The sequence below is a fragment of the Nomascus leucogenys genome, chromosome 4 (genome assembly GCF_006542625.1).
Source record: "Nomascus leucogenys isolate Asia chromosome 4, Asia_NLE_v1, whole genome shotgun sequence".
Classification (NCBI taxonomy): Eukaryota; Metazoa; Chordata; class Mammalia; order Primates; family Hylobatidae; genus Nomascus; species Nomascus leucogenys.
This window is the reverse complement of record NC_044384.1, coordinates 19,217,132-19,241,004: the sequence shown is the minus strand read 5'-3', so window position 1 is coordinate 19,241,004 and position 23,873 is coordinate 19,217,132. Positions and strand designations below refer to the sequence as shown.

The 23,873-nt window shown below is 37.4% G+C and overlaps 1 pseudogene; it reads right to left on the bottom strand.

Annotated features, from left to right (window-relative positions):
* Positions 1-6,099: 6,099 nt before the first annotated feature.
* LOC105739622 lies at positions 6,100-6,574 on the bottom strand (annotated as a pseudogene).
* Between the last annotated feature and the right edge of the window lie 17,299 nt (positions 6,575-23,873).

Genomic DNA, 23,873 nt, shown 5'->3' with positions numbered 1-23,873 from the left:
GCACAATATGCAGGTTTGTTACATATGTATCCATGTGCCATGTTGGTGTGCTGCACCCATTAACTCGTCATTTAGCATTAGGTATATCTCCTAATGCTGTCCCTCCCCCCTCCCCCCACCCCACAACAGTCCCCAGAATGTGATGTTCCCCTTCCTGTGTCCATGTATTCTCATTGTTCAATTCCCACCTATGAGTGAGAACATGCGGTGTTTGGTTTTTTGTCCTTGCAATAGTTTACTGAGAATGATGGTTTCCAGTTGCATCCATGTCCCTACAAAGGACATGAACTCATCATTTTTTATGGCTGCATAGTATTCCATGGTGTATATGTGCCACATTTTCTTAATCCAGTCTATCATTGTTGGACATTTGGGTTGGTTCCAAGTCTTTGCTATTGTGAATAGTGCTGCAATAAACATACGTGTGCATATGTCTTTATAGCAGCATGATTTATAGTCCTTTGGGTATATAACCCAGTAATGGGATGGCTGGGTCAAATGGTATTTCTAGTTCTAGATCCCTGAGGAATCGCCACACTGACTTCCACAATGGTTGAACTAGTTTACAGTCCCACCAACAGTGTAAAAGTGTTCCTATTTCTCCACATCCTCTCCAGCACCTGTTGTTTCCTGACTTTTTAATGATGGCCATTCTAACTGGTGTGAGATGGTATCTCATTGTGGTTTTGATTTGCATTTCTCTGATGGCCAGTGATGATGAGCATTTTTTCATGTGTTTTTTGGCTGCATAAATGTCTTCTTTTGAGAAGTGTCTGTTCATGTCCTTCACCCACTTTTTGATGGGGTTGTTTGTTTTTTTCTTGTAAATTTGTTTGAGTTCATTGTAGATTCTGGATATTAGCCCTTTGTCAGATGAGTAGGTTGTGAAAATTTTCTCCCATTCTGTAGATTGCCTGTTCACTCTGATGGTAGTTTCTTTTGCTGTGCAGAAGCTCTTTAGTTTAATTAGATCCCATTCATCAATTTTGGCTTTTGTTGCCATTGCTTTTGGTGTTTTAGACATGAAGTCCTTGCCCATGCCTATGTCCTGAATGGTATTGCCTAGGTTTTCTTCTAGGGTTTTTATGGTTTTAGGTCTAACATGTAAGTCTTTAATCCATCTTGAATTAATTTTTGTATAAGGTGTAAGGAAGGATCCAGTTTCAGCTTTCTACATATGGCTAGCCAGTTTTCCCAGCACCATTTATTAAATAGGGAATCCTTATCCCATTGCTTGTTTTTGTCAAATTTGTCACAGATCAGATAGTTGTAGATAAGTGGCATTATTTCTGAGGCCTCTGTTCTGATCCATTGATCTATGTCTCTGTTGTGGTACCAGTACCATGCTGTTTTGGTTACTGTAGCCTTGTAGTATAATTTGAAGTCAGGTAGCATGATGCCTCCAGCTTTTTTCTTTGGGCTTGGGATTGACTTGGCGATGCGGGCTTTTTTTTTTGTTCCATATGAACTTTAAAGTAGTTTTTTCCAATTCTGTGAAGAAAGTCATTGGTAGCTTGATGGGGATGGCATTGAATCTATAAATTACCTTGGGCAGTACAGCCATTTTCACGATATTGATTCTTCCAACCCATGAGCATGGAATGTTCTTCCATTTGTTTGTATCCTCTTTTATTTCATTGAGCAGTGGTTTGCAGTTCTCCTTGAAGAGGTCCTTCACATCCCTTGTAAGTTGGATTCCTAGGTATTTTATTCTCTTTGAAGCAATTGTGAATGGGAGTTCACTCATGATTTGGCTCTCTGTTTGTCTGTGATTGGTGTACAAGAATGCTTGTGATTTTTGTACATTGATTTTGTATCCTGAGACTTTGCTGAAGTTGCTTATCAGCTTAAGGAGATTTTGGGCCAAGACAATGGGGTTTTCTCGGTATACAGTCATATCATCTGCCAACAGGGACAATTTGACTTCCTCTTTTCCTAATTGAATACCCTTTATTTCCTTCTCCTGCCTGACTGCCCTGGCCAGAACTTCCAGCACTATGTTGAATAGGAGTGGTTAGAGAGGGCACCCCTGTCTTATGCCAGTTTTCAGAGGGAATGCTTCCAGTTTTTGCCCATTCAGTATGATATTGGCTGTGGGTTTGTCATAGATAGCTCTTATTATTTTGAGATACGTCCCATCAATACCTAATTTATTGAGAGTTTTTAGCATGAAGGGTTGTTGAATTTTGTCAAAGGCCTTTTCTGCATCTATTGAGATAATCATGTGGTTTTTGTCTTTGGTTCTGTTTATATGCTGGATTACATTTATTGATTTTCATATGTTGAACCAGCCTTGCATCCCAGGGATGAAGCTCACTTGATCATGGTGGATAAGATTTTTGATGTGCTGCTGGATTTGGTTTGCCAGTATTTTATTGAGGATTTTTGCATCAATGTTCATCAAGGATATTGGTCTGAAATTCTCTTTTTTGGTGGTGTCTCTCCTGGGCTTTGGTATCAGGATGATGGCTGGCCTCATAAAATGTGTTAGGGAGGATTCCCTCTTTTTCTATCGATTGGAATAGTTTCAGAAGGAATGGTACCAGTTCCTCCTTGTATCTCTGGTAGAATTCGGCTGTGAATCCACCAGGTCCTGGACTCTTTTTGGTTGGTAAGCTATTGATTATTGCCACAATTTCAGAGCCTGTTATTGGTCTATTCAGAGGTTCAACTTCTTCATGGTTTAGTCTTTGGGGGGTGTATTTGTCTAGGAATTTATCCATTTCTTCTAGATTTTCTACTTTATTTGCGTAGAGGTGTTTGTAGTATTCTCTGATGGTAGTTTGTATTTCTGTGGGATCGGTGGTGATATCCCCTTTATCATTTTTCATTGCATCTATTTGATTCTTCTCTCTTTTCTTCTTTATTAGTCTTGCTAGCGGTCTATCAATTTTGTTGATCTTTTCAAAAAACCAGCTCCTGGGTTCATTAATTTTTTGAAGGGTTTTTTGTGTCTCTTTTTCCTTCAGTTCTGCTCTGATTTTAGTTATTTCTTGCCTTCTGCTAGCTTTTGAATGTGTTTGCTCTTGCTTTTCTAGTTCTTTTAGTTGCGATGTTAGGGTGTCAATTTTGGATCTTTCCTGCTTTCTCTTGTGGGCATCTAGTGCTATAAATTTCCCTCTACACACTGCTTTGAATGTGTCCCAGAGATTCTGGTATGCTGCATCTTTGTTCTCGTTGGTTTCAAAGAACATCTTTATTTCTGCCTTCATTTCCTTATGTACCCCGTAGTCATTCAGGAGCAGGTTGTTCAGTTTCCATGTAGTTGAGTGGTTTTGAGTGAGTTTCTTGATCCTGAGTTCTAGTTTGATTGCACTGTGGTCTGAGAGACAGTTTATTATAATTTCTGTTCTTTTACATTTGCTGAGGACAGCTTTACTTCCAACTATGTGGTCAATTTTGGATAGGTGTGGTGTGGTGCTGAAAAAAATGTATATTCTGTTGATTTGGGGTGGAGAGTTCTGTAGATGTCTATTAGGTCCACTTTGTGCAGAGCTGAGTTCAATTCCTGGGTATCCTTGTTAACTTTCTGTCTCATTGATCTGTCTAATGTTGACAGCCCTGCACTCTTTCATCAATCCAGTATCCCAACACCTCAGCTTACTCCAGGCCCCTAGAAATCTCTAGCTCCAAACTCCTTAGGGAGATGAATTGGAGGTTTCCTCCCACTTCCTGGTTCAGTGGCCTTACAATTAAAACTCTTTCTCTGCTGCAACCTTCCCGTTGGCATACTGACTTACCACACATCAGGCAATGGACCTATTTTGGTCACAAAAGAACAATATATGTCATTTGTAACTCCTTAAATAATAAGTGTATTTAAATAATAATGGTAAATCTATTTAAATAAAATAGAAGGCAGGTGTTAAAAATGATGTATATTTCTATTTACTAGCAGAGAAAGTGCTCATTAGATACAGTTATAGTAAAACAATAAAGCAACTGGTAAAACAGCACATGTAGTATAAGACCTGCCTTGTAAAGAATATATCCATGTTCTAAGAATGTATGTGTTGGATATGGTATGGCAAAGTTGGTGCAGCCACAGGAGGAGACAAGAGTGAGACTTTGAGGTGAGAAGCGTCTTACAATGAGAGGCATCAGAGAGAGGAATCACCAAATGCCACCCAGGACCACAGGGGAAAGCACCAATGTGGTCAGAAGAGAGAGCAGCAAGAGGAAAGCCTAGGTCAGAGGCTTATTTGGAGTTTCTGTGGGAAAGGCAAGGCTGGCCAGAGTGCACAGTTTAAGACTGGTTGCTTTGAATAATTCTGGTGGGCTTTGGTATGTAAGAGCAGTCTCTGGTTGCCTAGTACCTGGTCCTGGGATAACAGCAGGGGAAACATTGGCTTGGTGTGTGAGAATTCAGTAAGGCAGTGATTTGGGATGGGTTGGTTTGCATAGGAAAGACATGCTTCAGCTGTGCCCTTTAGTGTCTCTAAGAACTCACTAGCCCTGGGTAGGGCAGCTTCTCCCTCGGCTGAGAGGCCACAAGCACCAGAGCATCAAGAATACAGAAAATAAGAAAATATAGCTACTACCATTGGCTCTCTGGTAAATGGAAGCCACATAGACAAATATAAAAATCTGAGAAAACAGAGCAGAAATATAGATATCACTATATCTATATTTGTATCCAAAGCTTTAATTATAGAAATCCCCAAATATTAATGGTAACTATCAATGAATGTGGGATTAAGCATCATTTTTTAGACAGCTAACATTCATTGAATATTATTATTTTACCTGGTAATTTGATAATCACCTCTCATTTAGCCCTCTCAACAACCATATTTGATAGACTCTGTTATTATTTGTATAATAGTGAGAAAAATAAGGCTAAAAGAGGTTAAGTGACTTTTTACAAGTCACACACAGCTAGCGAAGTTCACAGCAGGGGCTCCACAGTCAGTCAGATTCCAAAGGGTATTTTGTTAATGAACAAATGACATTTTGTTTTCTGAACTGCACACTTGATGATGTGTTACTTTTTTAAATAAAAGGAAATACTTGTAGGCATATATTTGAAAAATTGCATATGTAATTAGTCTGTTCTCACATTGCAATAAATAACTACCTGAGGCTGGGTAATTTATAAAGAGAAGAAGTTTAATTGGCTCACAGTTTCATAGGCTATACAAGAAGCATGGCTGGGGAGACCTCAGGAAACTTACAATCATAGTAGAAGACGAAGGAGAAGCAGGCACGTTGTATGTGGCTGGAGCAGGAGGAAGAGAGCAAAGGGGAAGGTGCTTACACTTTTAAACAACCAGATATCATGAGAACTCACTATCATGAAAACAGCAAGAGGGATCCGTCCATGATTTAGTCACCTCCCACCAGGCCCCCTCTTTAAAACTGGAGATTGCAATTTGACATGAGATTTGAGTGGGGACACAAATCCAAACCATATCAGTACACAAATATGTGTAAATAATATATAAACATACATGCAAACACAAACCTCTGTGTGTGTATATATGTATGTATGTGAGTATATATGCATTATGTATGTGTGTGTGTAAAAACAAATTAATGTCTTAAAAGTTCTCAGCACAAGTGATATAAAGTATAAACATGGGCAAGAGAATAGGATATAAGGATAATAAAGTGGATATTGTCCACACTTCCTTACTTGCTGTCTTTATGTAAGTGTGTATATGTGTGTGTCTATAACAGGTTTTTTTTTAACAGTTGTATGTGTGTTTGGAAGTTTTTTAAATATATTTTTCCAGGCTATTTTATGTACACTTTTTTTGGTTAGTATTTCGGTGATTTTTAGTTAAAGAAAAACAGTGTTTTCCAAGGGCAAAAGAGTGAACTGAAGGTCGGAAGGAAGCTGAGTGTGGACTTCTTACAAGCTCTTGCCCCAAAACCTGGAAACGAGGAAAGACGGCCCTCTCAGGAACCCTGAGAAAAATTGGCACAGCAGAGGGAATCCTTTGGTGGGGTGGGTGGAGATGCCAGCCAGCTTGTGTGACTGTATTGTTTTGAGTGGGCTCTAAGGCAATTTCTATGTGCCACTCCATTGACTTAATTAACATTATTAATCTTGGAGGGCATTAAATTAATGAATGATACAAGGGCCAAAAGAGTGATTTATTCCCTTGGATTCTGAATCACAATCAGGAGATAGTCTTTACCTGGTGCAACCATAGTTTCATTCTTCATGGAGCAGATTTGAAGGAAGGTAAGGTCATTCTAGGGATCAATTTCATTCATGGTACTCTGTGCCTTCCCGGTGAAGTTGTGCGTGAGGCTGGCATAGTGTGTGGTGATAGGATTGCCCATGGTACTTTTGATGGGAATGCCTTTAGGGAGTAAAACAACCGGATCACTAGGGCTGCTGTTGGGTTCTAGACGGCAATTGTGTGCACACCAGGGTCCCACGAGGCCTGGCTCTATATCTGTATCTTCCTGAGTATGGTAGCATTAGCTACTTGTTTGTTATAATCCATCCCCCATGGGGGTGATGGCTGTGTAGGAGCCAGTCACTTCTGTCTTCACTACGATGAATCCCTGCACTCCCTTCTGGGTGTGAAGTCATTTCAGGTGTCTCCTTCACTTCTGCCATTTTGGACTGATCTGGTAGCTCCATGTCACCAATACCCAGCCCAATCCCATGCCTTTCTGCTACAGTAGTTTTTGAATAACAGACAAGGGAGCAGACCTCTATTGGATCAGTGACAACTTGGTGCTTTCAAGAACAATCGGATAAAAGACAGAGTGCCATTTAACTGCAGCTGAGCTTCAAGTATCTCCTACATTAAGGAATCAAAGAAAGGGTATCTAATTATTGAAGTAGCTTGCAGATGTTACAAAAAAAATTGAAGCATATATTTAGTTTCTAAGCAGATGAAAAGAAAGCTTTGAGAAAAACTCATCTTGTGCAACATTGTCCTGATGTAATATTCATGTTATTTGAAATGATGTTGTCCCCATTCATTCAGAATGGCATTTTAGTACCACTGAAAGCCAGTAGTAGTACTTGCTGTAAAATGACTACACTGAAAAAAGAAAAGGCAAGTTTTCCAACTTTGGAAAACAGGAATTTACACATCCACACAAAATTTGACATGTGCTAAGAGAACAAACTTTTTCCTACTTCTTAAAGTATCTGAAACATCAAATTTGAGCTAACTTCAAAGCCAGCAAGGGGGAATTCAGTGATGTCGGTAAGAAATCCCTTCATTGATTCATGCAAGCACACTTTCCATTTGCATTCAAAAAACAGAAATCACAAATGTGGCTGGGAACACTGTTTTGTGACCTGCTAGATCTCTCTGACTTTCATTCCCAATCTCCTCACTGTAATTTCTCAGTTTTTTTTCTGAACTGCCTTAGCTGTCTCTTGACTACCTTAACAGAATAAGAAATTAATTTTCAAAATTCTCAGTTCTCTTGCCTAGGTTTCTACATGCTTCTCAACTCAAATAGAATCACAGATGTTTCTATGTGTGGTAATGCCCATTCCTGGTTCATGAGAGTCAGAGTGATAAGATAATAATGTACCAGTGTCTTGGACTCGTAAAGTCTTATGAGATAATAGTATAGCATTTTGGATAAATGTAGTAAGTAAACCAAAGTTCTGAAAAGTTAAATGCTACTATTGATGTTTATTTTGGTTGAGTACTGTGCTAAGGAGTGAATATGGATGAGCTCCTTTAAGTCCAACAAAGTCCTGGGCAGCATTTTTTATACATATTTAAATATGAATTTGCTGAAACTTCAGCAGGTTTAAATACTTCAAAAGGGAAATTTAATAATTGGTGAGTCAAGGTTTAAAATGCAGTGGTTCTGTGCAAGAGCATTGGCTGTAGAAATAACTTGGTGTATAGGAAAAGATTACTTTCTCACTGTAATCCTAAGCAAATTGTTTACCTTCTAATTCTTAAGTTTCATCGTCTTTAGAATGGGTGCAAGGCATGATAGTATTTACTTTACATGGCTTTGTGAGCATTAAATGTGTTTATATGTGTACAGTAATTAGTATAGGTCTAGCATAGAAAGATACCTTCATATATAGTAGCTCTTGTTATCACTATCTATAAGCTACAGCAGCAGCCACAGCACCATTATTATAATACTCTCTCCAATGTTTAGAAATGCTATATGATATTTAGAAAACTAAAGAAATAAAAATCTATGGTAAGACAGGCAGTTTGGACAGCCAGTGAATACTTAATTGAGAGAGAGTTGACTACCCTTCTTATTTTATCTAGAGTAAAAGGAATTTCAGAAACTAGACTATTAGACCTGAAGCCCTCCATTCTGTTGCTGATCATAGCATACAATCTTTTGTAAGACACTATTTAGTGTATCTACCAAGCCTTGAATTTAAAAATGTTAAGGACAAATAAGTATTAGAAGTATAGGCCAAGATGCAATCTGCATAAGACCAATGGATTTGCTGATATTTCATAGATTCCCCAATGGATAACAGGAGAGAACAGAAGCCTTTAATTTGTATTTTATAAATATTTTATCTTCTCCATCAAGAAACTTCTTCAGGTGTCAAGGAAAATTCCACTAGATGGAGTTAAACAAGCAAGGAAGACTTCATTCAAGACTGTTGAAATAAGGAAGAGAGATTTAACTGAATTCTGCTCAAACAGAAGGCAGGAGGATTTTTAAGTGCTGGGGTAAGCTAATAGAAAAGTAGTGAAGTGGGGGCCGGGCGCGCTGGCTCATGCCTGTAATCCCAGCATTTTGGGAGGCCGAGGCGGGCGGATCACGAGGTCAGGAGATCAAGACCATCCTGCCCAACATGGTGAAACCACATCTCTACTAAAAATGCGAAAATTACCTGGGCGTGGTAGTGCACGCCTGTAGTCCCAGGTGCTCAAGAGGCTGAGGCAAGAGAATCGCTTGAACCCGGGAGGCGGAGGTTGCAGTGAGCCAAGATCGCGCTGCTGCACTCCAGCCTGGCAACAGAGCAAGACTGCATCTTAAAAAAAAAAGAGAAAGAAAGAAAAAAGGGTAGTGAAATGTGTAAGCGGGAGGTTGGTCAATGAGGCAGCAACCTGTATTTGCTAGGCTCCTACCCTTCCACAGAGACTGGAAGGTAGAAGCGCTTTCCTGATTGCATTACACTTGAAAGAGATGGCTCTTAGGTATTTGAGAGAGACATTTTTTGGGTGTTTAAAGTGGTAAGAGACCGAGAGGAGCTTTACTTTTTCAAGTGTCAGTGAAAGAATTAATAATTGAAAGTTTTCTAAAGTAAATACTCTAAGAAAATGATAGGTCAGGGACCTAGAGTCAGGATAAAACCTGGCTAAAGCTGTCAACCTGATGGGAACATGAAGGCAATCTTGGTCACAGGCAAAGAGGGGGAAACAAACACTGCTAAGGAGAAATTAGAGACCAAAATAGGAGCAGGATTGTAAGAAAGGATATTATTGCTCCAAATAAATGTAAACATCATGTCCTAGATAAATTATATTGGATGATTATTGACATATTTTGCGTATGAGCTTTCCTAACTTTTGTCAGTGGTTTCTACTGAGCTACTGAGAATAAGAAAAGAATCCAGACAAAGCAAATTTGAAAATATAATTTTAGGCCGGGCACTGTGACTCTTGCCTGTAATCCTAGCACTTTGGGAGGCTGAGGCAGGTGGATAACCTGAGGTCAGGAGTTTGAGACCAGCCTGGCCAACATGGTGAAATCTCATCTCTACTAAAAATACAAAAATTAGCCTAACGTGGTGCATACCTGTAATCTCAGCTACTTGGGAGGCTGGGGTGGGAGAACTCGGGAGGTGGAGTTTGCAGTGAGCAGAGATCATGCCACTGCATTCAGCCTGGGCAACAGAGTGAGATTCCATCTCAGAAAAAAAAAGAAAATATGATTTATTAAGGTAAATATCATTTGTAAAAACAATGGTGTCATTTTAAACTCAAGGTTAATATATTTATAGGTCTGAAAATTATCATGTCCATAACCCAATTTATAATCTTTCCAAACCCCAAGACTTACTCCTCTCCCATGCTTTCCAAGCTCAAGCAACTCTACCATTTAGATCCCACACTTAGGAAGCCGACATTATGCATCTCTTTCTGTCACATGTCATATCCAATATATCGAGCATCCTTAATGCTTACCTTTCATACAAATCTATGATGTCACCATTTCTGCTGTTACCATTCTGCACCCTGGTGCTGCCATCTCTTGCCTGCATTGTTGAAATATTCTCCCATCTGGCCTTTCTGTTTCTTCCCATGCTGTGTTCTTACACAACAACCAAGGTATCCCTTTAAAATGGAAGTTAGATCTCGTTTCTCTTCTGCTCAAAAACGAACCAATGGCTGCCTTTTGCCTTCAGATCAATTGCCAAATTTGTCATGGTAGCTGATCAGGCTCACTCATTGCTTTTCTGACTTCAGCGTTCACCACTCTTCCTTTGGGTCACTCTCTGAAATTCACAGGGATGCTAGGTTGGATCAGGGCCTTTCACTCACTGTTGCTTCTTCTTCAGTGTTCCTCATCTAAATATCTGCATGCCAGGGTTCTTCACTTCTTTCAGTTTCCTCTTCATATATCACATTATCCATCAGACTTTATCCAACTAGAAACCTGTTTTTGTACTCTAAATCTCCAGTGTACCTACCATTGTTTGATAAACTTCATTCTGTCTGTCTGTCTGCCTATCTATCTATTCTTTTCATCCATCCATCCATCCATCCATCCATCCATCCATCCATCCATCCAACTATTCATCCATCCCTGAGTGAGGAAGGAATGTCCATGGTGGAAGAGTCTTTTGGTTTGTTCATTCATGTATCCCTAACATAGGCAAACAGATATTTGCCTATATCTGGCAAATAAACAGTACATCAATGAATGGTAATTCAATGTTCTTTCCGTTTTCATAAAAACTTTCATACATGCTTGGTAACCTGGAAATCATTTCAGGGGCTGAGCACTAGAAGATAGTTTCCATCAGGCTTATGTATGTGTGAGTGTGCACTTCGAAATAAAACCGTTAGAAACTTTGGCGGCTTCAGTACTATTTACACCTGGATAATCTTGCAGGGCTGTGAGAGGGGGTAACAAAACCAGCGTTGTTGTAAGTATAAGCTCTGAAAATAGAAGCAGACTTCAGAAGTATGAAACTTCATTTTTAATATTGCATCCTTTATTATTTTTGTATGTTGTAGCAGGAGACTTAGTGCTATTGCAGAAAGAAGTCCAGAAATCATCATTTGTTTTGGAGAACTTCTATAACATACTGCGTGGTGTCCTGGCTAGAAAATGTATTTGGAAAAGTTGGCACTTGTTAAATCAATGAACATAGTCAGCCTGAGTATGCGGCAGCCCTGTACCCAGTTTTACTACTGAGGAAACAGCTGTTAGTGCCTGGAAGCTAAGGAAGGGAAGAGCTCCCAAAAAGGTGTGAGATCATAACACCTTTTTACAGGCATGATTACTTGGAAGTGGTGAAAGGGGAAGTACATACAGTTTTACTTTGATAACCTAAACTTAAATATGCTATATTTAAGTTTGCTTTTTATTATCACAGAAAGTCTTTTGTTTATTTTGAAATTTTTTGATGACTATCTTCCATATAAACATTGAATAACAGTGAAGTCATACAATCAGGAAGTGATTTTGCAACAAATAAATTATTCAAAATTCTGTTTTGTTATCTCTGCTCTTATTATCTACTTTTATTTCATTCATGGAAGCTTTGGTTAAAATATATGATGGGCACTGCCAAGACAGTGAAGGTATAATTCAAAAGAGCTCACAGAGATTTGCAAGGATGATCATTCATGGATTTATTTCTTCCCATAGGTAACACAGGATCTTTTAGTAAAGTATAAAGGAAAGTTATTTCTTATTGTGTATTAATAACTTTCACAAAGTATTTGTGACAGTGTACACAAGGACACACATATTAAAATGTAACTATTAACAGAAACAGAATCAGGGTGAGGGTAGACAATAAAGTTTTGGAAAATAAACACAAATATGCTGCTCTAAAGGTTATATGACTGCTTCAATGAGCTTCAAATTTGTTTTTGAAGCAATAGAGACACTGTTATTTAAGCAATTCTGATTATCAGGGAAGAAAACACCTACCAGTTCATCAGCTGCTGTAAATTATATTGAAAGTACTCTGAGTCACTGAAAACTTTGGCTGAATGTTAAATTGACAAGATAGCATGCACAGTGCAGGGACATTTTGGAATTAACAACTGGAAGGTTTTGTCATTCATCTGGCATCTAAGCCAGGACAAACTCTTCTGCATATCACAGATGCATTCTGGTATTTTCCTTAATAAGTATGATAATAGCATAACAATGCCAATAACAAGATCAATAGTTCTTTTAGAGAACTTAGTATTTGAATGCATTGTTCTAAGCACTTCACTTTTTAAAAATGTATTAAATTTCCTCAATAAGTATTTTTAGATTTCCCATTTTATAGATAAGAAAACTGAGGCACAGAGTAATTGAGTACCTTGCAAGAGAGATTACTCAGCTAGAAAATGACAGAGCTGAGTGATACGTTAATATGTATTGCATCTATAACTTCGTAAAGTTACCCTCTCAAGTTACCTGTCATAAAGCTACCCTCCTAAAGATGTTTGACTTTTAGAGAGTGGAGAATAAAATGGAGATGAAAATGTATATTATTGTTAATGTTATTTTATTTTATTTACTACTTTGTAGAACAAAATCTGAGGGAAGAAAGGTAAAGCGTAGGCCACCAGAAAGCTCAGCTGGTTAGAGCAACATCCCCAAAACTGATACCTCAATTAGGGGGATCTATATTTGTTTGGACCAGTAGGATTTGTTTTATTTTCCAAACTGCCCAGGAAGGGGATTGTATAGAGCTGGTAGATACCAGTGTGAATTGAGCTATCACGATTAAATAAAATGTCACTCAAACCACAGACTTCTCTATAAGAAAACAGCACTTTTCCTATCTCTAAAGCAGCACACCTTATGACATTAGGTGACTAGTAGGTCTGAGCAATAGTGCTAAGACAGTGGACTTTATGGAAATTAGAATCTGGGATGAGCTAATGTACTCGTACCAGAATATGAGGATCATTCTATTAGCTAGCTTCCAGGTGGCTCTTTAAAATTAAGCGAGATCCATAATAAAAAGCATTGAGCTTTCTGCTTCATTATATCTATAGATTTGTTCCTCTTAGAGAAATGAGGTTGTGGGTCACTTTACTTATCACTCTACCGCCAAACAGATTGTATAAATTATACCTAATGCCTCACATTTACTTTTAAATTCTTATTTTTTTATCTTTTAACACTTCTATTTAGAATACACATGTGTTTATGGAATATAATATCACTACTAAATACTCACGATTTTGCTTCCTACCCTGTAATTAAAAAAATTTTTTTAAGTAGTAATATCTGGTAAGAAATTTTTTAAATTATGCGTTTTTAGCTAAATCCTTTAACCTTGTTTTTTACTTGGCAGAAACAAGATATAGTGCAATGAATTAAAAAGTATAAAATGGATAAAGTAAATTGGAGGAGAAAGAAGCAGCAAACATGCTGTGGTAAGTGATGTTGCTGTAATCGAGCACAGAGCTTAGCTCTTATCTTCCTGTAGCTAAGGCAGAAATGGAAATGTAATTACTTACAGAACTTATCTTCTTGCTTCCATAGCAACCTATGTATATTTCTAGCGCTGGATTTATTGCATTGTTTTAAAATTAACTTTCTTAGAGTCTGTGTCCCACTAAATTGATTTCCTTGAAGTTAGAGACACTGCTTGCACAAAATAGTTTTTCATAAAACCCCACATTTCCCCCACCCCCAAACTAAGATTTATTGACTTGGGAGAAATAATCCACATTTCTTGGACTATATAGATTTTCTATTTATTAAATACAAGGGGAATTGTCTTGATTGGGATCTTATGAAAAGTCCATTGGGTGATTACATCAGACAGTTTCAACAACAGTTTTATCACAAGTGCAAAAGTGAAATCCAAACGTGTTTTCATGGTGAAGTCTGATATAATTTGAGGCTGTAACATGGGTGCACCTGTTAGTGTAGTGATCGTGTAAGGAAAATACTCAGGTGCTGTATACATACAGGCTGCTGATTATCTCAGTTAATTTGAAGCTGAAACACTACACCTAAAATCATGGATTATGGATTTGCAATTGTGCTCCATGGACCCTGAGAATTCCGGAAAGTCTCAGAATCTGCTAAGGAGTAAGAAAGAGGTGAAAGTCTTTGATGCTCTGGATCACAAATCATTTTTTAACCATAGTAAGTGTTTAACCTGACTTACATGCTGTTTCAGCATAAACCCATCTGAAAAAAAAACTATATTGCTAAACAAAGAAATCAATAAGCATTGAAAATCGCAGACCTAGATGATTAGGTGAATATGGTGTGCCTTGGCCTCAAGATGCCCAAACCTGACTGGTCATTTGATTCACCTGGGGTTCTTTTCATAGGCACAGATATGGGGATAATACTCCTTATTATGATCTATTAAGTGTGAATCTGAGCACAGATATCCGGACCTCAGAAACAAAAAAACACCTCTTTAGGGATTCTGAGACTTTCTCAGTGTAGGAATGCACTGGTTTGATTTCCTAATTAAAATTTATTTGTGGTAATGTTCTTCAGTGGCAGCCTGAAGAACTTCCTAAAATACGACATATATAGGGCGTTTGGTGTTAATTCTCAGGGATGAAAAAAGTGTACTTTTACCCATATGAAGATCATTTCCAAAAGACAAATTGCTTATGAAACACTATCGACTGCCACTTGAATAAGTGAAACGAGTAGAGTAAGTTATGATTATTTTTCTCATGACAAAGTTGTTCACTTGCCTCATATTGAAATGAGATAAAACATCAGTTGGCATGCATTTAGTCTGAAAAAAATGAAAATCAGCAAAATAAAAGATGAAAAGGTAGTAACATTTCACTAAAAGTGGAAAGGATTTTCATCTATAATGTGATTTTTATTTTCGACCTAATATGGTGTAGTGTTTGTCATTACTCTGCATAATTAAAAGTCCCAAGCAAATATTTTAAATGCATTGGCACAACACTTCTGTTCTCAACAAAGTCTAACCTAGGGATCAGTGGGTGAGATAATATCCAAACACTCCCAACACTGATATGCATGGCTGATGTGAGCATCTGCTGTGAGAAGCAAATGTAGGTTGGCAGATGTACATTGTTTTATAAAGGCATGTAGGAAATTAAAATTGAAGAATATAATCCTCTGACTCCTGGGAGCCCAATGATTGCATGTCAATGGCCTGTAATGAATTACCTGAAAACAGAGTTAATGTTGCAGTAACATTTTATTATATAATTATGGTTTACATATATTGAGCTCTTACCTTATGACAAACACTGTGTTAAATGCTTTACATATACTCTACTCTTAATACCCACAATTACCCTGTGACATAGATGTATTATTTTCCCAATTTAATAATAAAAATGTTGCCCTTTATAGAAGCTAACAAATAGAGAGGTTCAGATTTGAACTCATGAAGTGACTTATTAACTCTTTCATCAAATCATGAGCAAAAACCAAACAACTGAGTTGAAACTTTGAACACGGCTTTGATTAGAAAATATACATGAACATGCCTAAGATATTGTAGGTGCCAGTAAAATAATACTAAGTGCAATAACAGGAATGAGTTGAGAGACATTTGTTGTACTTTTTTAAAAGGACAATTCTGCAATATCTGTGTAATACTGAGCATTTCAGTAGCTCATGAAGTGTTCCTGCAATTTAATTGACTAAGGGGTTTTTCAAGAACTTTTGAGAAATAAACAGACTTTCTCATCCTGATAAACCTTTTGATGTCAAGTTTCTTTAAAATAAACTTAAAATTAATGGTTTGTCTTTAGCTTTTGATGTTAAATTAAAAAATTTTAACATGGCCGGGCGTGGTGGCTCATGCTTGTAATCCCAGCACTTTGGGAGGCCGAGGCGGGCGGATCACGAGGTCAGGAGATCGAGACCACGGTGAAACCCTGTCTCTACTAAAAATACAAAAAAAAAAAAAAAAATTAGCCGGGCGTGGTGGTGGGTGCCTGTAGTCCCAGCTACTCGGAGAGGCTGAGGCAGGAGAATGGCGTGAACCCGGGAGGCGGAGCTTGCAGTGAGCCGAGATTGCGCCACTGCACTCCAGCCTGGGTGACAGAGCAAGACTCCGTCTCAAAAAAAAAAAATAAATAAATAAATAAATAAATAATAAAAATAAAAATAACTTGGGAATAAAGGTAGGACAACTTAGAGTGCACAACGCATGATCGATTGAATCTAATCTGTTTTTTAAATTGTTCTTCTAATAAAGGGAGAACTAATTTAATCATTCAAAGTGGCCCAAATTAGTGTTGAGATAACCTTTAATCTTTAATAGATTGAGATAAAGGCACTGATGAACAAATAACACAATGTATAAGTATAAAACCATTTATAAAGTAGGCATTAGACACTGCATATACAGAGAATTTATCTGATCAAGTAAATCAGCAAGTGAATGGTAATAAACAATTTAGCTTATAGCAAATGTTTAATAAATATTTGTTGAGTACTGGCTTAATTATTTTACAAACATGACTCAGATGTTGATTTCAAATTTTTCTCTACAAGAGTCATTCTGTCAACATAATACTGTTACTCTTTTGAGTCATGATAATATAATAAATATGGGAAATAATTAGAAATTGTTAGTGTAGAACAACTGAAAAAAGTAAAGGGATAGAAAATAGAGACCATTAGACTTAAAAGGAGTTAAGTATATGTGGCGTGTTTGAAGGTCAAATGTCATATGCTCTAAACATGAAGAGTTCACACCAGGAGGAAAACGTGGACAATTTATATATTGTTAAAGAGTACAGTACAAGGGTGGTTAAGTAGGGTAGGAAAGATTAAGAAGTAGCAGCTACCTCTACATCACTGCTCATAAGAGCCCTGCAAATGATGAAGTTTTAGGATTAGTTATAGGATCCCCTGACTGTACTGCCTTCCTAAGTAATATGGAATCATTAGAGTCGTTCAGCATATGATGTGTTTCAGTTGCTTCTTATTTACACCACTGTTGAAGTAAGGATTCCTGCCATAAGGTTCTGGGAATCATCCAACACATGACATCCAACACCCGTCAGATGAAGCCAACAGCAGTTTATTAGTTACAGATGTTCACAGCCTGGGGAGGAGGACATGGCAAACTATACAGGCCACATTGGGGTTACATTTGGATACAGACAGCATAACGAGGGGCTCTGGGAAGCAGACTTCGAGGTATTCAAAGAGTGGGGTGATCCCTGGTTTCCCAGGAGGATGTAATTGTCTTGTTTAAATAATTCCACAGGCTGGCAGAGAACTGAAATCTGCTACTCTGGAATAAAGCAGGAACTGCCCCGGTGCCTTTGATAAGGAGGGTAGTTAGGGGACCTCATTCTTGGGAGCAGAGTCAGGAGGAGAACTTGTGTTTAGGCCGTCGGAGACCCCCCCAATTTCAGCACATATCAAGATAGCACATATTCAGGGGCCTTGAATTTAGGACTCACACCACATGATGATATAAAACATTGCCAAAAACTGAATATTTTATTTCACAAAGGCCCAATAAAGTTAAAATACAAAGTAGCCCTCAGTTGGTTGGAAAACAGTTCTTTTCCTTGGAGTAGAGGTGAGGTGAGGGGAATACAATTTCCTTTGGGGTAAAGAAAAGACCATTTTCTTTTGGTCCTCTATCCTCAATAAACACACAGACGGTGCCTGGGCCTTGCAGAAGTATGTTGGTGAACAGACAGGCAAGAAATATCTTCTAGTATTTTCCTTGACTGCTATGTCATCCTCTTTGTTCTCATAGAAAAGTTATCCCATTTGGAAGAATTACAGCAAGAATTCTTCATTATTTTTGTTGTGGAGTTTAGACAATAGCTGAAGGTCCAATTTCAGCAAAACAGAGAAGGAAGAGGAAATAATCTCTAGTTCTCTTCCACATCCTATCTCTGGGCCCCTTTGACATGTTAGCATCATCTTGAATTATTTTCCCCCACATTTTCTTACTTTGCCTGTCTAGAAAAACTATCTTTAATCAGATGATTATCTTTCACCCAAATAAAGATTCATTTTTCATGCTCATCAAAACTTGCAATATTCTCAGAGTCAGTATTTTCTACTTATGTGCTATGATGTATGGGAATTTAGCTTTTGAAAAAATAGATACCAAACTGATATCAGATCTGCTATTAACTGTGCAACCGTAAGAAACTTTCTTCATTTCTCTGGATGTGAGAGATTTCATTTGTTAAAATAATTAATCAGATCGTGATCTCTGAGGTACCTTTTAGTTCTTTCATCTTGTGCTTCTGGATCTTATTGACAGAAGGCTGAACCTCAGGCCTGATTGGTGCCTGTTCTACAAGAGCAAGCCTCAGAGGCTTCCTTCCCAAGATGAGCCTGACCCCAGTTTTGAAGTCCCTGTGTCTAGTGGGCATGTCTGCCTCTGCTGACTACTTGACCCCCATCTCGGGTTTCATTTCTGATTTTCCTCTCTGTCTTTGACAGACATCTGGCTTTAGTTTTCTTCTGGAATCATTCCCTACCTTCCCCCAATTAAATAAAAATTATCTTGCCTGCTGGCTCAGGTTTTCAATCCAGGAGTTTAATTGGAGCCTGTGTCAGGAAAAGCAACTGTATTAAGTTTAAGTAGTTGCTATAAGGAACGTCTCTAATTAAGCCTTGTAAGAATTAAAAGATTGTAAACTGGATATCATTTGAACTTGCACCACAAAGGTGATTGTCTGCTTTGCTCACTAATAAATTCATTTGTACTGGCAGTCATTGTGGGAAACCAATTTTCTCTTTCTTTTTGTTTTATTTTTCACAATTACGATTCCTAAAAGATGCCACTAAAAAGTCCTTCTTGGACATAATAAGTCAATCTTTGGTGTCTTCTGTCACTGGTTGCTGAATTTTACTCTGCCTTTGCTTCAAAGAAGGTGATTTTAAAGGGGCTTGAACTTCTAAAGGAATCAGTCTTATCTGCTGTCTTTTTATTTTGTATTGATCTAGAAAGGAAGCTCAGCAAGGAAAAAAACTAGATGTGATTAAATCATGGGAAGCAATTCTTTGAACGGACTATTCTTGATAAGTTGAGATTTAATCGTATGTCTATAAATATTAGATCATTATATTGGCATATTGCAATCATTAATTGGATGTAGCTAATTTGATTGAAGCTCTAACATCATTATTTTTATTATTTAATAACTCATTAAAGATTTAATAAAATGAATAAACCGACAAAGTGATTGAATAATCATTTTAGTCACAAATTAAGCCCTTAGTGGAAAATTAATCTTTGGCCTCTAATTTATTGTAAGATTGCTCTTTAAAATTTAAAACTAAGGAAAAAAGCTAAGTTTTCATTTTCAAGGCCAATAAAAAGTTTTGGAAATACAGATCATTCTTCTAATTAGTACAACTTACAACTTTCTGTTCTAAGAGGAACACCTAAGCAGCATTACATGAGCAGCTTGAGCACTTGTTAAGCCGTTTCAGGTGAACCACCGTCAGGGTGTATTATCAGCTTTAAAATCATGGAAAGGGTTTCATATTAGATCATTTTCATTTGCCTATCAGACACTGATTGGCCGGTGAAAAAAAATACATATATGTTTATTTCAGAACTCTTCAGAATAATGCAATTCATGCCTTTCAGGACTTGACTATCCCCAAGGTAGTTTTGAAGTTCATTGCTTGTCTGCATTCCATTGTGGTAGCCTCCAGAAGTCGTAAGAGCTTCCTGCTCTCCGCTTTTCCTAGACTCCTGACTGCAGAATATACACCACCACCGTTACCAGACACCAGCCCAGTAATACAGAGTATAAGCTTTGCAGTTGAACAGATGGGCCATGAATTCTGCCTTCTCTATTTACCAACTCTATGCCTTTGGGAATGCCACCTGGCCTCTCTGAGTTCCAGTTATCTCATTACAAAACAGGGATAATAATACATAGCTTCATGATAAGGTTGTTGTGTATTTCAAATAAGATAAAATACAGTGTCTAGTATGTTTCCAGGCTTCTAAAAATGATAGCTAATACTATTTTATTCTTGGAAATTCTGACAATAGTACTCTACATGGAAAACTCAGTCTAATTATCCTGTATCATGAGAACGATCCTAGCCTGCTGTGAAGCAATGATCTGAGCATGAAATCCAGCAGAGTTGATCATCATTGCTAGATGATTTTTTTTTCTTATTAGAAATTCTATCCCTAGATCACCTGGGAGGCCTCTACAACAAACTCTGTGAAAGTGACTCATAATTTTGTTTGATTTTGAAAATGGTCAAGTGAAATTTATAAGGAAACACAAAGAAATTTAAAAATACAGTCATGTTTACTTCCTTGATCTTTTAAATGTTTTATTATAATTTTCAAACAATGTTGTTGACAACAAAACGAACTATGTCTTATATAGAGTGTTCTTGTTAAACTGCTGTTTTTCTAAATAGTAAACTCATTAATACAATATCAGGAGATGAAGAAATTCGTAATAATGATCATCATTCACTTCCACTCGCGCACACCTTGAGAAGAGACATTTCCTTGTTAGAATACTTTTTAAATTGTGTTATGGAATAGAGTCATTTCTGAAAAGTTTGCTGTTTTTCCTTTAAATGCTACTGTGTCAGGCCTGACGCCAGCATATAACTATTTTCTACAGTTGATTTATATGCGAGTAAGAGTTAGGAGTCTTGAGCAAAAGATACCAAATTTTCTCCTCATCTCCTTTTCAGTTTCTGATGGCCTTGAAATGTGCTTCTGTATTAGCTAATCCAAATTCATTAAAAACATTCCTTCTCACATAGAAAAAAATAAATTCTGTGGGGAAAAGAATTTACAATAAACTGTCTTTAAAATGTTTATTTATAAAATTCATAAGATGATGACCTCGTGCAATAAAATGCACTGACAACTCAGGTTATCCCAGATGCGTCCTTTGTTTAATCTTTTCCTCATGGTAGAAGATTGTATTTTTAAGCTAAATATTAGAGCACATGAGCAGATATTGAATTTTTGTGGTATAATCTCAGTGTGAGAGATGTGCTGTTAAGCATAATTTGGATGCAGAAATATTGATATCTCTATTATATTTATAGACTATACGGTTATAGAATAAATGCTATATAAAATTTTTGACCAGGCACGGTGGCTCACACCTGTAATCCCAGCACTTTGGGAGGCCGAGGCGGGTGATCATGAGATCAAGAGGTCGAGACCATCCTGGCCAACATGGTGACACCCAGTCTCTACTAAAAATACAAACAATTAGCTGGGCGTGGTGGCATGCGCCCGTAATCCCAGCTACTCGGGAGGCTGAACTAGGAGAATCGTTTGAAATCAGAAGGCAGAGGTTCCAGTGACCTGAGACTGCACCACTACATTCCAGCCTAGGCAACAAGAGCAAAACTCCATCTCAAAATAAATAAATAAAATTTTTGTATGAAGATTGTCCCAGAAAATTCGGGACATATTTATTGCCATTTCTGTTGTAGGTCATACAAATTTCATGCTCATGTGTATATCTTTTGTGTATACATTCTTTGCCCTTTTGAAATGTAGGTACTTGTTTTTTACAGAAAGTCAATACAATCAGTGGCTGATAGAGCAGTACTGAAGATTATAAATTTTCAGTAGATGCTAATATCCACGCATAATGTATTTCAAATGAAATATCTTTTTATATAACTTCAAGTCACATATATGACTAAATTGTATATGTATATGGTTACCATATACAAATTACATATATGATTAATATATGCATATACACATTTACATATAATTTAGTTTTAAAAGTAAAACAAAGAATAAGTATTAGAAAGCTTCAGGTAGCTGATACTTTTCATACTTCTTTATTATATAATTTCATAAAATGCTCTCTATAGATTCAAAATACTAATTTGATTTGTGTTCAGTAGTCACCAAAACAGAATTACTGGAATAAATATTAGGGAATGGTATCACTCAATTATGGCCAGCACATAGGGAAATCATTGTCATCAGCTGTTGGCCAAAGTGTAGATAAAGTACAACTTTTTTTTCAAAGCAATTTAGCAGTATGTATCAAGAGCTTTAAATGGATGCACTGCTTGTGATTACTTTTTTAAAATATATTCCAACAAAGCACATAGTTGGATTAGGCAGAGTGTTATATACAAGGTTGCTCAAAACAGTATTGCACTAATGAAAATGTGAAAAAGATTAGAAAATATTCAAATGCTTAAATAAAGTATAATAGAGTAATTCAAGGAAATACTTTTGGCAATTTAAAGTATGAAGTAGATGCATATCATTGATATAAAAATGCTGTTTCTAAATTTTAAGATAAAATGGTTACAAAGAGTTGGCATAGCATGCTCCCATTTAAAAAATATTATCATAGTATTATTAATACAGGAAGTGACAATTATTTCTTTGTGATGGGGTTGGCTACAGAGGATGGTGAGAGTTAAGTGTAATGAGAAATACTCTAATTCCTATATTAGACAATGTATCTCTCCATCAATAATGATCAATCTCACTTTAAATTCACAATTCCTCCCTCAAATAGTTTCTGCAATCCTATTTGAGTTCCCCAACTCACTCTCCCACTTTTCTATACTGCCTCTCTCTCATCAAACCTTCACTAGTTCCTTTTTCTTTTCCCCATACTCTGCTGATAACCTTCTTAATTCACTAGAAAATGTAAGCAATTGGAAAGGGCTTCCATCTGCTTCATCTTCCATATCCACCCTCCTTACCTGCATCTGTACCCATATGCTCTGCCCTGCCTCGTATTTCTTTTTTTTTTTTTTTTTTGAGACGGAGTTTTGCTCTTGTTGCCCAGGCTGGAGTGCAATGGCACACAATCTTGGCTCACCGCAAGCTCCGCCTCCCAGGTTCAAGCGATTCACCTGCCTCAACCTCCCGAGTAGCTGGTATTTCAGTGGATAAACTGTGTGTGCTGCTATCAAGACCAGCCTCCTCCTGGGTCTACTTTGTAGCTGTCTTCTCTTTCTCATCAATATCAATTTTTCCATCAGGATTTCAACTTGCAGTTTATTGATTGCACATCACCTCACAGCTACTGTTCCACTTCTCTGTCACTCTTGACTACAAAACATCTTCAAACTGTCATCTGGCTCATTGTCTCTTATTCTTATTTTCCTATATGCTCTGGAGTTCCCCTCAATCGGGCTTTTATCACTATAGCTATTCTTGTCAGGGTCACCAATGACAGTCCTCCTCCCTCATGGTCAGTTTTCAGTCCTCCTCTTTCTCTCTTAGTCGTAGTTTATACCTAGATCATTTCTTTCTTCTTGAACCACTTTCGTCGTTTGAACTCCATTGCACCATTGTCTTTGATTTCCCTCCTACTTCACTGACTTCTCCTTCTCCGGCACTGTTACTGCATCCTCTTCATCTCCCTGCCCTTTAAATTTTGTAATTCTATTAGGATCAGTCCTCCTTTTTTCTTTCCTTCTCTGGCTATAATTACTCTTAGGTGATCTCACTCATATGATATTTAATATATATTTCATTGTGTCTTTCACCTCAGCTTCTCACTAACCTCAGACTAACAAGTCTCACCCCCACCCTACCCTCACACCTACGCATTCCACATCTTGTCCTCATGTGATCTTTCCCACCCCAATACATGTAAACTCCAACTAATCTGTTGCTTCTGCTAAAAAAAAAAATTGGAATCACATTTGGCCTATTACTTTCTCTTACATCATCTCACGTCTCTCAAATTCTCTGAAATCTCACACCTGCTCTTACAGCTCAAATCCAGAAGGAAATCCTGTTGGCTCTGACCTAACAATGTTTCCATCATCTAACC